This window comes from Phyllobates terribilis, unplaced genomic scaffold, assembly GCF_046119375.1.
Source record: "Phyllobates terribilis strain yellow unplaced genomic scaffold, ASM4611937v1 Scaffold_3__8_contigs__length_932513732, whole genome shotgun sequence".
Taxonomy (NCBI): Eukaryota; Metazoa; Chordata; class Amphibia; order Anura; family Dendrobatidae; genus Phyllobates; species Phyllobates terribilis.
In genome coordinates this window covers 235,374,809-235,393,107 of record NW_027362763.1, presented here as the reverse complement: position 1 = coordinate 235,393,107, position 18,299 = coordinate 235,374,809, and positions in this window count along the sequence as shown.

Genomic DNA, 18,299 nt, shown 5'->3' with positions numbered 1-18,299 from the left:
CTCCACCAGCTATCAAATTACTAATAATTTTTATCTGCATCTTGCCTGTAAAATAATTTTGGGTATATTAGCAGTGTGTGGTACTCATTCTATTAGGCCATCTATACTAAGCTCCACCAGCTTTCAAATTACTAATAATTTTTAGCTACATCTTTCCTGGAAAATAATTTTGGGCATATTAGCAGTGTGTGGTACTCATTCTATTAGGCCATCTATACTAAGCTCCACCAGTTTTCAAATTACTAATAATTTTTAGCTGCATCTTGCCTGGAAAATAATTTTGGGCATAGTAGCAGTGTGTGGTACTCATTCTATTAGGCCATCTATACTAAGCGAAACCAGCTTTCAAATTACTAATAATTTTTAGCTGCATCTTGCCTGTAAAATAATTTTGGGCATAATAGCAGTGTGTGGTACTCATTCTATTAGGCCATCTATACTAGGCTCCACCAGCTTTCAAATTACTAATAATTTTTAGCTGCATCTTGCCTGGAAAATAATTTTTGGGCATATTATCAGTGTTTGGTACTCATTCTATTAGGCCATCTATACTAAGCTCCACCATCTTTCAAATTACTAATAATTTATAGTTGCATCTTGCCTGGAAAATAATTTTGGGCATATTAGCAGTGTGTGGTACTCATTCTATTAGGCCATCTATACTAAGCTCCACGAGCTTTCAAATTACTAATAATTTTTAGCTGCATCTTGCCTGGAAAATAATTTTGGGCATAGTAGCAGTGTGTGGTACTCATTCTATTAGGCCATCTATACTAAGCACCACCAGCTTTCAAATTACTAATAATTTTTAGCTGCATCTAGCCTTGAAAATAATTTTGGGCATATTAGCAATGTGTGGTGCTCTTTCTGTTTGGCCATCTATACCAAGCTCCACCAGCTTTCAAATTACTAATAATTTTTAGCTGCATCTTGCCTGTAAAATAATTTTGGGCATAGTAGCAGTGTGTGGTACTCATTCTATTAGGCCATCTATACTAAGCTCCATCAGCTTTCAAATTACTAATAATTTTTAGCTGCATCTTTCCTGTAAAATAATTTTGGGCATACTAGCAGTGTGTGGTACTCATTCTATTAGGCCATCTATACTAAGCTCCACCAGCTTTCAAATTACTAATAATTTTTAGCTGCATCTTGCCTTTAAAATAATTTTTGCATAGTGGCAGTGTGTGGTTCTCATTCTATTAGGCCATCTATACTAAGCTCCACCAGCTTTCAAATTACTAATAATTTTTAGCTGCATCTTGCCGGGAAAATAATTTTGGGCATAGTAGCAGTGTGTGGTAGTCATTCTATTAGGCCCTATATACTAAGCTCCACCAGCTTTCAAATTACTAATAATTTTTAGCTGCATCTTGCCTTTAGAATAATTTTAGGCATATTAGCAGTGTGTGGTACTACTTCTCTTAGGCCATCTATACTAAGCTCCACCAGCTTTCAAATTACTAATAATCTTTAGCTGCATCTTGCCTGGAAAATAATTTTGGGCATAGCAGCAGTGTGTGGTACTCATTCTATTAGGCCATCTATACTAAGCTCCACGAGCTTTCAAATTACTAATAATTTTTAGCTGCATCTTGCCTGGAAAATAATTTTGGGTATAGTAGCAGTGTGTGGTACTCATTCTATTAGGCCATCTATACTAAGCTCCACGAGCTTTCAAATTACTAATAATTTTTAGCTGCATCTTGCCTGGAAAATAATTTTGGGCATAGTAGCAGTGTGTGGTACTCATTCTATTAGGCCATCTATACTAAGCTCCACCTGCTTTCAAATTACTAATAATTTATTGTTGCATCTTCCCTGGAAAATAATTTTGGGCATAGTAGCAGTGTGTGGTACTCATTTTATTAGGCCATCTATACTAAGCTCCACCAGCTTTCAAATTACTAATAATTTTTAGCTGCATCTTGCCTGGAAAATAATTTTTGTCATATTATCAGTGTGTGGTACTCATTCTGTTAGGCCATCTATTCTAAGCTCCACCAGCTTTCAAATTACTAATAATATTTAGCTGCATCTTGCTTGGAAAATAATTTTGGGCATAGTAGCAGTGTGTGGTACTCATTCTATTAGACAATCTATACTAAGCTACACCAGCTTTCAAATTACTAATAATTTTTAGCTGCATGTTGACTGGAAAATAATTTTGGGCATATTAGCAGTGTGTGGTACTCATTCTATTAGGCCATCTATACTAAGCTCCACCAGCTTTCAAATTACTAATCATTTTTAGCTGCATCTTGCCTGTAAAATAATTTTGGGCATATTAGCAGTGTGTGGTACTCATTCTATTAGGCCATCTATACTAAGCTCCACGAGCTTTCAAATTACTAATAATTTTTAGCTGCATCTTGCCTGGAAAATAATTTTGGGCATAGTAGCAGTGTGTGGTACTCATTCCATTTGGCCATCTATACTAAGCTCCACCAGCTTTCAAATTACTAATAATTTATTGTTGCATCTTGCCTGGAAAATAATTTTGGGCATAGTAGCAGTGTGTGGTACTCATTCTATTAGGCCATCTATACTAAGCTCCACAAGCTTTGAAATTGCTAATAATTTTTTGCTGCATCTTGCCTGGAAAATAATTTTGGGCATAGTAGCAGTGTGTATTACTCATTCTATTATGCCATCTATACTAAGCTCCACGAGCTTTCAAATTACTAATAATTTTTAGCTGCATCTTGCCTTGAAAATAATTTTGGGCATATTAGCAATGTGTGGTGCTCTTTCTGTTAGACCATCTATACTAAGCTACACCAGCTTTCAAATTACTAATAATTTTTAGCTGCATCTTGCCTGTAAAATAATTTTGGGCATAGTAGCAGTGTGTGGTACTCATTCTATTAGGCCATCTATACTAAGCTCCATCAGCTTTCAAATTACTAATAATTTTTAGCTGCATCTTGCCTGTAAAATAATTTTGGGCATAGTAGCAGTGTGTGGTGCTCATTCTATTAGGCCATCTATACTAAGCTCAACCAGCTTTCAAATTACTAATAATTTTTAGCTGCATCTTGCTTGTAAAATAATTTTTGGCATAGTAGCAGTATGTGGTACTCATTCTATTAGGCCATCTATACTAAGCTCCACCAGCTTTGAAATTACTAATAATTTTTATCTGCATCTTGCCTGGAAAATAATTTTGGGCATATTAGCAGTGTGTGGTACTCATTCTATTAGGCCATCTACGCTAAGCTCCACCAGCTTTCAAATTACTAATCATTTTTAGCTACATCTTGCCTGTAAAATAATTTTGGGCTAGTAGCAGTGTGTGGTACTCATTCTATTAGGCCATCTATACTCAGCTCCACCAGCTTCCAAATTACTAATAATTTTAATCTGCATCTTGCCTTTAAAATAATTTTGGGCATAGTAGCAGTGTGTGGTTATCATTCTATTAGGCCATCTATACTAAGCTCCAAAAGCTTTCAAATTACTAATAATTTTTAGCTGCATCTTGCCGGGAAATTAATTTTGGGCATAGTAGCAGTGTGTGGTAGTTATTCTATTAGGCCCTATATACTAAGCTCCACCAGCTTTCAAATTACTAATAATTTTTAGCTGCATCTTGCCTGGAAAATAATTTTGGGCATATTAGCACTGTGTGGTACTCATTCTATTAGGCCATCTATTCTAAGCACCAGCTTTCAAATTACTAATAATTTTTAGCTGCATCTTGCCTGGAAAATAATTTTTGGCATAGTAGCAGTGTGTGGTACTCAATCTATTAGGCCATCTATACTAAGCTACACCAGCTTTCAAATTACTTATAATTTTTAGCTGCGTCTAGCCTGGAAAATAATTTTGGGCATATTAGCAGTGTGTGGTACTCATTCTATTTGGCCATCTATACTATGCTCCACCAGCTTTCAAATTACTAATAATTTTTAGCTGCATCTTGCCTGGAAAATAATTTTGGCCATAGTAGCAGTGTGTGGTACTCATTCTATTAGGCCATCTATGCTAAGCTCCACCAGCTTTCAAATTACTAATAATTTTTAGCTGCATCTTGCCAGGAAAATAATTTTGGGCATATTAGCAGTGTGTGGTACTCATTCTATTAGGCCATCTATACTAAGCTCCACCAGCTTTCAAATTACTAATAATTTATAGTTGCATCTTGCCTGGAAAATAATTTTGGGCAAAGTAGCAGTGTGTGGTACTCATTCTATTAGGCCATCTATGCTAAGCTCCACGAGCTTTCAAATTACTAATAATTTTTAGCTGCATCTTGCCTGGAAAATAATTTTGGGCATAGTAGCAGTGTGTGGTACTCATTCTATTAGGCCATCTATACTAAGCACCACCAGCTTTCAAATTACTAATAATTTTTAGCTGCATCTTGCCTTGAAAATAATTTTGGGCATATTAGCAATGTGTGGTGCTCTTTCTGTTAGGCCATCTATACTAAGCTCCACCAGCTTTCAAATTACTAATAATTTTTAGCTGCATCTTGCCTGGAAAATAATTTTGGGCATATTAGAAGTGTGTGGTACTCCTTCTATTAGGCCATCTATACTAAGCTCCACCAGCTTTCAAATTACTAATAATATTTAGCTGCATCTTGCTTGGAAAATAATTTTGGGCATAGTAGCAGTGTGTGGTACTCATTCTATTAGACAATCTATACTAAGCTACACCAGCTTTCAAATTACTAATAATTTTTAGCTGCATGTTGACTGGAAAATAATTTTGGGCATATTAGCAGTGTGTGGTACTCATTCTATTAGGCCATCTATACTAAGCTCCACCAGCTTTCAAATTACTAATAATTTTTAGCTGCATCTTGCCTGTAAAATAATTTTGGGCATATTAGCAGTGTGTGGTACTCATTCTATTAGGCCATCTATACTAAGCTCCACGAGCTTTCAAATTACTAATAATTTTTAGCTGCATCTTGCCTGGAAAATAATTTTGGGCATAGTAGCAGTGTGTGGTACTCATTCCATTTGGCCATCTATACTAAGCTCCACCAGCTTTCAAATTACTAATAATTTATTGTTGCATCTTGCCTGGAAAATAATTTTGGGCATAGTAGCAGTGTGTGGTACTCATTCTATTAGGCCATCTATACTAAGCTCCACAAGCTTTGAAATTGCTAATAATTTTTTGCTGCATCTTGCCTGGAAAATAATTTTGGGCATAGTAGCAGTGTGTATTACTCATTCTATTATGCCATCTATACTAAGCTCCACGAGCTTTCAAATTACTAATAATTTTTAGCTGCATCTTGCCTTGAAAATAATTTTGGGCATATTAGCAATGTGTGGTGCTCTTTCTGTTAGACCATCTATACTAAGCTACACCAGCTTTCAAATTACTAATAATTTTTAGCTGCATCTTGCCTGTAAAATAATTTTGGGCATAGTAGCAGTGTGTGGTACTCATTCTATTAGGCCATCTATACTAAGCTCCATCAGCTTTCAAATTACTAATAATTTTTAGCTGCATCTTGCCTGTAAAATAATTTTGGGCATAGTAGCAGTGTGTGGTGCTCATTCTATTAGGCCATCTATACTAAGCTCAACCAGCTTTCAAATTACTAATAATTTTTAGCTGCATCTTGCTTGTAAAATAATTTTTGGCATAGTAGCAGTATGTGGTACTCATTCTATTAGGCCATCTATACTAAGCTCCACCAGCTTTGAAATTACTAATAATTTTTATCTGCATCTTGCCTGGAAAATAATTTTGGGCATATTAGCAGTGTGTGGTACTCATTCTATTAGGCCATCTATGCTAAGCTCCACCAGCTTTCAAATTACTAATCATTTTTAGCTACATCTTGCCTGTAAAATAATTTTGGGCATAGTAGCAGTGTGTGGTACTCATTCTATTAGGCCATCTATACTCAGCTCCACCAGCTTCCAAATTACTAATAATTTTTATCTGCATCTTGCCTTTAAAATAATTTTGGGCATAGTAGCAGTGTGTGGTTATCATTCTATTAGGCCATCTATACTAAGCTCCAATAGCTTTCAAATTACTAATAATTTTTAGCTGCATCTTGCCGGGAAATTAATTTTGGGCATAGTAGCAGTGTGTGGTAGTTATTCTATTAGGCCCTATATACTAAGCTCCACCAGCTTTCAAATTACTAATAATTTTTAGCTGCATCTTGCCTGGAAAATAATTTTGGGCATATTAGCACTGTGTGGTACTCATTCTATTAGGCCATCTATTCTAAGCTCCACCAGCTTTCAAATTACTAATAATTTTTAGCTGCATCTTGCCTGGAAAATAATTTTTGGCATAGTAGCAGTGTGTGGTACTCAATCTATTAGGCCATCTATACTAAGCTACACCAGCTTTCAAATTACTTATAATTTTTAGCTGCGTCTAGCCTGGAAAATAATTTTGGGCATATTAGCAGTGTGTGGTACTCATTCTATTTGGCCATCTATACTATGCTCCACCAGCTTTCAAATTACTAATAATTTTTAGCTGCATCTTGCCTGGAAAATAATTTTGGCCATAGTAGCAGTGTGTGGTACTCATTCTATTAGGCCATCTATGCTAAGCTCCACCAGCTTTCAAATTACTAATAATTTTTAGCTGCATCTTGCCAGGAAAATAATTTTGGGCATATTAGCAGTGTGTGGTACTCATTCTATTAGGCCATCTATACTAAGCTCCACCAGCTTTCAAATTACTAATAATTTATAGTTGCATCTTGCCTGGAAAATAATTTTGGGCAAAGTAGCAGTGTGTGGTACTCATTCTATTAGGCCATCTATGCTAAGCTCCACGAGCTTTCAAATTACTAATAATTTTTAGCTGCATCTTGCCTGGAAAATAATTTTGGGCATAGTAGCAGTGTGTGGTACTCATTCTATTAGGCCATCTATACTAAGCACCACCAGCTTTCAAATTACTAATAATTTTTAGCTGCATCTTGCCTTGAAAATAATTTTGGGCATATTAGCAATGTGTGGTGCTCTTTCTGTTAGGCCATCTATACTAAGCTCCACCAGCTTTCAAATTACTAATAATTTTTAGCTGCATCTTGCCTGGAAAATAATTTTGGGCATATTAGAAGTGTGTGGTACTCCTTCTATTAGGCCATCTATACTAAGCTCCACCAGCTTTCAAATTACTAATAATATTTAGCTGCATCTTGCCTGGAAAATAATTTTGGCCATAGTAGCAGTGTGTGGTACTCATTCTATTAGGCCATCTATGCTAAGCTCCACCAGCTTTCAAATTACTAATAATTTTTAGCTGCATCTTGCCTGGAAAATAATTTTGGGCATATTAGCAGTGTGTGGTACTCATTCTATTAGGCCATCTATACTAAGCTCCACCAGCTTTCAAATTACTAATAATTTATAGTTGCATCTTGCCTGGAAAATAATTCTGGGCATAGTAGCAGTGTGTGGTACTCATTCTATTAGGCCATCTATACTAAGCTCCACGAGATTTCAAATTACTAATAATATTTAGCTGCATCTTGCCTGGAAAATAATTTTGGGCATAGTAGCAGTATGTATTACTCATTCTATTAGGCCATCTATACTAAGCTCCACCAGCTTTCAAATTACTAATAATTTTTAGCTGCATCTTGCCTGGAAAATAATTTTGGTCATAGTAGCAGTGTGTGGTACTCATTCTATTAGGCCATCTATACTAAGCTCCATCAGCTTTCAAATTACTAATAATTTATTGTTGCATCTTGCCTGGAAAATAATTTTGGGCATAAAAGCAGTGTGTGGTACTCATTCTATTAGGCTATCTATACTAAGCTCCACGAGCTTTCAAATAACTAACAATTTTTAGCTGCATCTTGCCTGGAAAATAATTTTGGGCATAGTAGCAGTGTGTATTACTCATTCTATTAGGCCATCTATACTAAGCTCCACCAGCTTTCAAATTACTAATAATTTTTAGCTGCATCTTGCCTGGAAAATAATTTTGGGCATAGTAGCAGTGTGTGGTACTCATTCTATTAGGCCATGTATAATAAGCTCCACCAGCTTTCAAATTACTAATAATTTTTATCTGCATCTTGCCTGTAAAATAATTTTGGGTATATTAGCAGTGTGTGGTACTCATTCTATTAGGCCATCTATACTAAGCTCCACCAGCTTTCAAATTACTAATAATTTTTAGCTGCATCTTGCCTGGAAAATAATTTTGGGCATATCAGCAGTGTGTGGTACTCATTCTATTAGGCCATCTATACTAAGCTCCACCAGTTTTCAAATTACTAATAATTTTTAGCCGCATCATGCCTGGAAAATAATTTTGGGCATAGTAGCAGTGTGTGGTACTCATTCTATTAGGCCATCTATACTAAGCGAAAACAGCTTTCAAATTACTAATAATTTTTAGCTGCATCTTGCCTGTAAAATAATTTTGGGCATAATAGCAGTGTGTGGTACTCATTCTATTAGGCCATCTATACTAAGCTCCACCAGCTTTCAAATTACTAATAATTTTTAGCTGCATCTTGCCTGGAAAATAATTTTTGGGCATATTAGCAGTGTTTGGTACTCATTCTATTAGGCCATCTATACTAAGCTCCACCAGCTTTCAAATTACTAATAATTTATAGTTGCATCTTGCCTGGAAAATAATTTTGGGCAAAGTAGCAGTGTGTGGTACTCATTCTATTAGGCCATCTATGCTAAGCTCCACGAGCTTTCAAATTACTAATAATTTTTAGCTGCATCTTGCCTGGAAAATAATTTTGGGCATAGTAGCAGGGTGTGGTACTCATTCTATTAGGCCATCTATACTAAGCACCACCAGCTTTCAAATTACTAATAATTTTTAGCTGCATCTTGCCTTGAAAATAATTTTGGGCATATTAGCAATGTGTGGTGCTCTTTCTGTTAGGCCATCTATACTAAGCTCCACCAGCTTTCAAATTACTAATAATTTTTAGCTGCATCTTGCCTTAAAATAATTTTGGGCATAGTAGCAGTGTGTGGTACTCATTCTATTAGGCGATCTATACTAAGCTCCATCAGCTTTCAAATTACTAATAATTTTTAGCTGCATCTTGCCTGTAAAATAATTTTGGGCATAGTAGCAGTGTGTGGTACTCATTCTATTAGGCCATCTATACTAAGCGCCACCAGCTTTCAAATTACTAACAATTTTTAGCTACATCTTGCCTGGAAAATAATTTTGGGCATATTAGCAGTGTGTGGTACTCATTCTATTAGGCCTTCTATGCTAAGCTCCACGAGCTTTCAAATTAATAATAATTTTTAGCTGCATCTAGCATTGAAAATAATTTTGGGCATATTAGCAATGTGTGGTGCTCTTTCTGTTAGGCCATCTATACCAAGCTCCACCAGCTTTCAAATTATTAATAATTTTTAGCTGCATCTTGCCTGTAAAATAATTTTGGGCATAGTAGCAGTGTGTGGTACTCATTCTATTAGGCCATCTATACTAAGCTCCATCAGCTTTCAAATTACTAATAATTTTTAGCTGCATCTTGCCTGGAAAATAATTTTGGGCATAGTAGCAGTGTCTGGTACTCATTCTATTAGGCCATCTATACTAAGCACCACCAGCTTTCAAATTACTAATAATTTTTAGCTGCATCTTGCCTTGAAAATAATTTTGGGCATATTAGCAATGTGTGGTGCTCTTTCTGTTAGGCCATCTATACTAAGCTCCACCAGCTTTCAAATTACTAATAATTTTTAGCTGCATCTTGCCTTAAAATAATTTTGGGCATAGTAGCAGTGTGTGGTACTCATTCTATTAGGCGATCTATACTAAGCTCCATCAGCTTTCAAATTACTAATAATTTTTAGCTGCATCTTGCCTGTAAAATAATTTTGGGCATAGTAGCAGTGTGTGGTACTCATTCTATTAGGCCATCTATACTAAGCGCCACCAGCTTTCAAATTACTAACAATTTTTAGCTACATCTTGCCTGGAAAATAATTTTGGGCATATTAGCAGTGTGTGGTACTCATTCTATTAGGCCATCTATGCTAAGCTCCACGAGCTTTCAAATTAATAATAATTTTTAGCTGCATCTAGCATTGAAAATAATTTTGGGCATATTAGCAATGTGTGGTGCTCTTTCTGTTAGGCCATCTATACCAAGCTCCACCAGCTTTCAAATTATTAATAATTTTTAGCTGCATCTTGCCTGTAAAATAATTTTGGGCATAGTAGCAGTGTGTGGTACTCATTCTATTAGGCCATCTATACTAAGCTCCATCAGCTTTCAAATTACTAATAATTTTTAGCTGCATCTTGCCTGGAAAATAATTTTGGGCATAGTAGCAGTGTGTGGTACTCATTCTATTAGGCCATCTATACTAAGCACCACCAGCTTTCAAATTACTAATAATTTTTAGCTGCATCTTGCCTTGAAAATAATTTTGGGCATATTAGCAATGTGTGGTGCTCATTCTGTTAGGCCATCTATACTAAGCTCCACCAGCTTTCAAATTACTAATAATTTTTAGCTGCATCTTGCCTGGAAAATAATTTTGGGCATATTAGCAGTGTGTGGTACTCATTCTATTAGGCCATCTATGCTAAGCTCCACCAGCTTTCAAATTACTAATAATTTTTAGCTGCATCTTGCCTGGAAAATAATTTTGGGCATATTAGCAGTGTGTGGTACACATTCTATTAGGCCATCTATACTAAGCTCCACCAGCTTTCAAATTACTAATAATTTATAGTTGCATCTTGCCTGGAAAATAATTCTGGGCATAGTAGCAGTGTGTGGTACTCATTCTATTAGGCCATCTATACTAAGCTCCACGAGATTTCAAATTACTAATAATATTTAGCTGCATCTTGCCTGGAAAATAATTTTGGGCATAGTAGCAGTATGTATTACTCATTCTATTAGGCCATCTATACTAAGCTCCACCAGCTTTCAAATTACTAATAATTTTTAGCTGCATCTTGCCTGGAAAATAATTTTGGGCATAGTAGCAGTGTGTGGTACTCATTCTATTAGGCCATCTATACTAAGCTCCATCAGCTTTCAAATTACTAATAATTTATTGTTGCATCTTGCCTGGAAAATAATTTTGGGCATAAAAGCAGTGTGTGGTACTCATTCTATTAGGCCATCTATACTAAGCTCCACGAGCTTTCAAATAACTAACAATTTTTAGCTGCATCTTGCCTGGAAAATAATTTTGGGCATAGTAGCAGTGTGTATTACTCATTCTATTAGGCCATCTATACTAAGCTCCACCAGCTTTCAAATTACTAATAATTTTTAGCTGCATCTTGCCTGGAAAATAATTTTGGGCATAGTAGCAGTGTGTGGTACTCATTCTATTAGGCCATCTATACTAAGCTCCCCCAGTTTTCAAATTACTAATAATTTTTAGCCGCATCATGCCTGGAAAATAATTTTGGGCATAGTAGCAGTGTGTGGTACTCATTCTATTAGGCCATCTATACTAAGCTCCACCAGCTTTCAAATTACTAATAATTTTTAGCTGCATCTTGCCTTAAAATAATTTTGGGCATAGTAGCAGTGTGTGGTACTCATTCTATTAGGCGATCTATACTAAGCTCCATCAGCTTTCAAATTACTAATAATTTTTAGCTGCATCTTGCCTGTAAAATAATTTTGGGCATAGTAGCAGTGTGTGGTACTCATTCTATTAGGCCATCTATACTAAGCGCCACCAGCTTTCAAATTACTAACAATTTTTAGCTACATCTTGCCTGGAAAATAATTTTGGGCATATTAGCAGTGTGTGGTACTCATTCTATTAGGCCATCTATGCTAAGCTCCACGAGCTATCAAATTACTAATAATTTTTAGCTGCATCTAGCATTGAAAATAATTTTGGGCATATTAGCAATGTGTGGTGCTCTTTCTGTTAGGCCATCTATACCAATCTCCACCAGCTTTCAAATTACTAATAATTTTTAGCTGCATCTTGCCTGTAAAATAATTTTGGGCATAGTAGCAGTGTGTGGTACTCATTCTATTAGGCCATCTATACTAAGCACCACCAGCTTTCAAATTACTAATAATTTTTAGCTGCATCTTGCCTTGAAAATAATTTTGGGCATATTAGCAATGTGTGGTGCTCTTTCTGTTAGGCCATCTATACTAAGCTCCACCAGCTTTCAAATTACTAATAATTTTTAGCTGCATCTTGCCTGGAAAATAATTTTGGGCATATTAGAAGTGTGTGGTACTCCTTCTATTAGGCCATCTATACTAAGCTCCACCAGCTTTCAAATTACTAATAATATTTAGCTGCATCTTGCCTGGAAAATAATTTTGGGCATAGTAGCAGTATGTATTACTCATTCTATTAGGCCATCTATACTAAGCTCCACCAGCTTTCAAATTACTAATAATTTTTAGCTGCATCTTGCCTGGAAAATAATTTTGGTCATAGTAGCAGTGTGTGGTACTCATTCTATTAGGCCATCTATACTAAGCTCCATCAGCTTTCAAATTACTAATAATTTATTGTTGCATCTTGCCTGGAAAATAATTTTGGGCATAAAAGCAGTGTGTGGTACTCATTCTATTAGGCCATCTATACTAAGCTCCACGAGCTTTCAAATAACTAACAATTTTTAGCTGCATCTTGCCTGGAAAATAATTTTGGGCATAGTAGCAGTGTGTATTACTCATTCTATTAGGCCATCTATACTAAGCTCCACCAGCTTTCAAATTACTAATAATTTTTATCTGCATCTTGCCTGTAAAATAATTTTGGGTGTATTAGCAGTGTGTGGTACTCATTCTATTAGGCCATCTATACTAAGCTCCACCAGCTTTCAAATTACTAATAATTTTTAGCTGCATCTTGCCTGGAAAATAATTTTGGGCATATTAGCAGTGTGTGGTACTCATTCTATTAGGCCATCTATACTAAGCTCCACCAGTTTTCAAATTACTAATAATTTTTAGCCGCATCATGCCTGGAAAATAATTTTGGGCATAGTAGCAGTGTGTGGTACTCATTCTATTAGGCCATCTATACTAAGCGAAAACAGCTTTCAAATTACTAATAATTTTTAGCTGCATCTTGCCTGTAAAATAATTTTGGGCATAATAGCAGTGTGTGGTACTCATTCTATTAGGCCATCTATTCTAAGCTCCACCAGCTTTCAAATTACTAATAATTTTTAGCTGCATCTTGCCTGGAAAATAATTTTTGGGCATATTAGCAGTGTTTGGTACTCATTCTATTAGGCCATCTATACTAAGCTCCACCAGCTTTCAAATTACTAATAATTTATAGTTGCATCTTGCCTGGAAAATAATTTTGGGCAAAGTAGCAGTGTGTGGTACTCATTCTATTAGGTCATCTATGCTAAGCTCCACGAGCTTTCAAATTACTAATAATTTTTAGCTGCATCTTGCCTGGAAAATAATTTTGGGCATAGTAGCAGTGTGTGGTACTCATTCTATTAGGCCATCTATACTAAGCACCACCAGCTTTCAAATTACTAATAATTTTTAGCTGCATCTTGCCTTGAAAATAATTTTGGGCATATTAGCAGTGTGGTGCTCTTTCTGTTAGGCCATCTATACTAAGCTCCACCAGCTTTCAAATTACTAATAATTTTTAGCTGCATCTTGCCTTAAAATAATTTTGGGCATAGTAGCAGTGTGTGGTACTCATTCTATTAGGCGATCTATACTAAGCTCCATCAGCTTTCAAATTACTAATAATTTTTAGCTGCATCTTGCCTGTAAAATAATTTTGGGCATAGTAGCAGTGTGTGGTACTCATTCTATTAGGCCATCTATACTAAGCGCCACCAGCTTTCAAATTACTAACAATTTTTAGCTACATCTTGCCTGGAAAATAATTTTGGGCATATTAGCAGTGTGTGGTACTCATTCTATTAGGCCATCTATGCTAAGCTCCACGAGCTTTCAAATTAATAATAATTTTTAGCTGCATCTAGCATTGAAAATAATTTTGGGCATATTAGCAATGTGTGGTGCTCTTTCTGTTAGGCCATCTATACCAAGCTCCACCAGCTTTCAAATTATTAATAATTTTTAGCTGCATCTTGCCTGTAAAATAATTTTGGGCATAGTAGCAGTGTGTGGTACTCATTCTATTAGGCCATCTATACTAAGCTCCATCAGCTTTCAAATTACTAATAATTTTTAGCTGCATCTTGCCTGGAAAATAATTTTGGGCATAGTAGCAGTGTGTGGTACTCATTCTATTAGGCCATCTATACTAAGCACCACCAGCTTTCAAATTACTAATAATTTTTAGCTGCATCTTGCCTTGAAAATAATTTTGGGCATATTAGCAATGTGTGGTGCTCATTCTGTTAGGCCATCTATACTAAGCTCCACCAGCTTTCAAATTACTAATAATTTTTAGCTGCATCTTGCCTGGAAAATAATTTTGGGCATAATAGCAGTGTGTGGTACTCATTCTATTAGGCCATCTATGCTAAGCTCCACCAGCTTTCAAATTACTAATAATTTTTAGCTGCATCTTGCCTGGAAAATAATTTTGGGCATATTAGCAGTGTGTGGTACTCATTCTATTAGGCCATCTATACTAAGCTCCACCAGCTTTCAAATTACTAATAATTTATAGTTGCATCTTGCCTGGAAAATAATTCTGGGCATAGTAGCAGTGTGTGGTACTCATTCTATTAGGCCATCTATACTAAGCGAAAACAGCTTTCAAATTACTAACAATTTTTAGCTGCATCTTGCCTGGAAAATAATTTTGGGCATAGTAGCAGTGTGTATTACTCATTCTATTAGGCCATCTATACTAAGCTCCACCAGCTTTCAAATTACTAATAATTTTTAGCTGCATCTTGCCTGGAAAATAATTTTGGGCATAGTAGCAGTGTGTGGTACTCATTCTATTAGGCCATCTATACTAAGCTCCCCCAGTTTTCAAATTACTAATAATTTTTAGCCGCATCATGCCTGGAAAATAATTTTGGGCATAGTAGCAGTGTGTGGTACTCATTCTATTAGGCCATCTATACTAAGCTCCACCAGCTTTCAAATTACTAATAATTTTTAGCTGCATCTTGCCTTAAAATAATTTTGGGCATAGTAGCAGTGTGTGGTACTCATTCTATTAGGCGATCTATACTAAGCTCCATCAGCTTTCAAATTACTAATAATTTTTAGCTGCATCTTGCCTGTAAAATAATTTTGGGCATAGTAGCAGTGTGTGGTACTCATTCTATTAGGCCATCTATACTAAACGCCACCAGCTTTCAAATTACTAACAATTTTTAGCTACATCTTGCCTGGAAAATAATTTTGGGCATATTAGCAGTGTGTGGTACTCATTCTATTAGGCCATCTATGCTAAGCTCCACGAGCTATCAAATTAATAATAATTTTTAGCTGCATCTAGCATTGAAAATTATTTTGGGCATATTAGCAATGTGTGGTGCTCTTTCTGTTAGGCCATCTATACCAATCTCCACCAGCTTTCAATTTACTAATAATTTTTAGCTGCATCTTGCCTGTAAAATAATTTTGGGCATAGTAGCAGTGTGTGGTACTCATTCTATTAGGCCATCTATACTAAGCACCACCAGCTTTCAAATTACTAATAATTTTTAGCTGCATCTTGCCTTGAAAATAATTTTGGGCATATTAGCAATGTGTGGTGCTCTTTCTGTTAGGCCATCTATACTAAGCTCCACCAGCTTTCAAATTACTAATAATTTTTAGCTGCATCTTGCCTGGAAAATAATTTTGGGCATATTAGAAGTGTGTGGTACTCCTTCTATTAGGCCATATATACTAAGCTCCACCAGCTTTCAAATTACTAATAATATTTAGCTGCATCTTGCCTGGAAAATAATTTTGGGCATAGTAGCAGTGTGTGGTACTCATTCTATTTGGCCATCTATACTATGCTCCACCAGCTTTCAAATTACTAATAATTTTTAGCTGCATCTTGCCTGGAAAATAATTTTGGCTATAGTAGCAGTGTGTGGTACTCATTCTATTAGGCCATCTATGCTAAGCTCCACCAGCTTTCAAATTACTAATAATTTTTAGCTGCATCTTGCCTGGAAAATAATTTTGGGCATATTAGCAGTGTGTGGTACTCATTCTATTAGGCCATCTATACTAAGCTCCACCAGCTTTCAAATTACTAATAATTTATAGTTGCATCTTGCCTGGAAAATAATTCTGGGCATAGTAGCAGTGTGTGGTACTCATTCTATTAGGCCATCTATACTAAGCTCCACGAGATTTCAAATTACTAATAATATTTAGCTGTATCTTGCCTGGAAAATAATTTTGGGCATAGTAGCAGTATGTATTACTCATTCTATTAGGCCATCTATAGTAAGCTCCACCAGCTTTCAAATTACTAATAATTTTTAGCTGCATCTTGCCTGGAAAATAATTTTGGGCATAGTAGCAGTGTGTGGTACTCATTCTATTAGGCCATCTATACTAAGCTCCATCAGCTTTCAAATTACTAATAATTTATTGTTGCATCTTGCCTGGAAAATAATTTTGGGCATAAAAGCAGTGTGTGGTACTCATTCTATTAGGCCATCTATACTAAGCTCCACGAGCTTTCAAATAACTAACAATTTTTAGCTGCATCTTGCCTGGAAAATAATTTTGGGCATAGTAGCAGTGTGTATTACTCATTCTATTAGGCCATCTATACTAAGCTCCACCAGCTTTCAAATTACTAATAATTTTTAGCTGCATCTTGCCTGGAAAATAATTTTGGGCATAGTAGCAGTGTGTGGTACTCATTCTATTAGGCCATGTATAATAAGCTCCACCAGCTTTCAAATTACTAATAATTTTTATGTGCATCTTGCCTGTAAAATAATTTTGTCTATATTAGCAGTGTGTGGTACTCATTCTATTAGGCCATCTATACTAAGCTCCACCAGCTTTCAAATTACTAATAATTTTTAGCTGCATCTTGCCTGGAAAATAATTTTGGGCATATTAGCAGTGTGTGGTACTCATTCTATTAGGCCATCTATACTAAGCTCCACCAGTTTTCAAATTACTAATAATTTTTAGCCGCATCATGCCTGGAAAATAATTTTGGGCATAGTAGCAGTGTGTGGTACTCATTCTATTAGGCCATCTATACTAAGCGAAAACAGCTTTCAAATTACTAATAATTTTTAGCTGCATCTTGCCTGTAAAATAATTTTGGGCATAATAGCAGTGTGTGGTACTCATTCTATTAGGCCATCTATACTAAGCTCCACCAGCTTTCAAATTACTAATAATTTTTAGCTACATCTTGCCTGGAAAATAATTTTTGGGCATATTAGCAGTGTTTGGTACTCATTCTATTAGGCCATCTATACTAAGCTCCACCAGCTTTCAAATTACTAATAATTTATAGTTGCAACTTGCCTGGAAAATAATTTTGGGCAAAGTAGCAGTGTGTGGTACTCATTCTATTAGGCCATCTATGCTAAGCTCCACGAGCTTTCAAATTACTAATAATTTTTAGCTGCATCTTGCCTGGAAAATAAATTTGGGCATAGTAGCAGTGTGTGGTACTCATTCTATTAGGCCATCTATACTAAGCACCACCAGCTTTCAAATTACTAATAATTTTTAGCTGCATCTTGCCTTGAAAATAATTTTGGGCATATTAGCAATGTGTGGTGCTCTTTCTGTTAGGCCATCTATACTAAGCTCTACCAGCTTTCAAATTACTAATAATTTTTAGCTGCATCTTGCCTTAAAATAATTTTGGGCATAGTAGCAGTGTGTGGTACTCATTTGATTAGGCGATCTATACTAAGCTCCATCAGCTTTCAAATTACTAATAATTTTTAGCTGCATCTTGCCTGTAAAATAATTTTGGGCATAGTAGCAGTGTGTGGTACTCATTCTATTAGGCCATCTATACTAAGCGCCACCAGCTTTCAAATTACTAACAATTTTTAGCTACATCTTGCCTGTAAAATAATTTTGGGCATATTAGCAGTGTGTGGTACTCATTCTATTAGGCCATCTATGCTAAGCTCCACGAGCTTTCAAATTAATAATAATTTTTAGCTGCATCTAGCATTGAAAATAATTTTGGGCATATTAGCAATGTGTGGTGCTCTTTCTGTTAGGCCATCTATACCAAGCTCCACCAGCTTTCAAATTACTAATAATTTTTAGCTGCATCTTGCCTGTAAAATAATTTTGGGCATAGTAGCAGTGTGTGGTACTCATTCTATTAGGCCATCTATACTAAGCTCCATCAGCTTTCAAATTACTAATAATTTTTAGCTGCATCTTGCCTGTAAAATAATTTTGGGCATAGTAGCAGTGTGTGGTACTCATTCTGTTAGGCCATCTA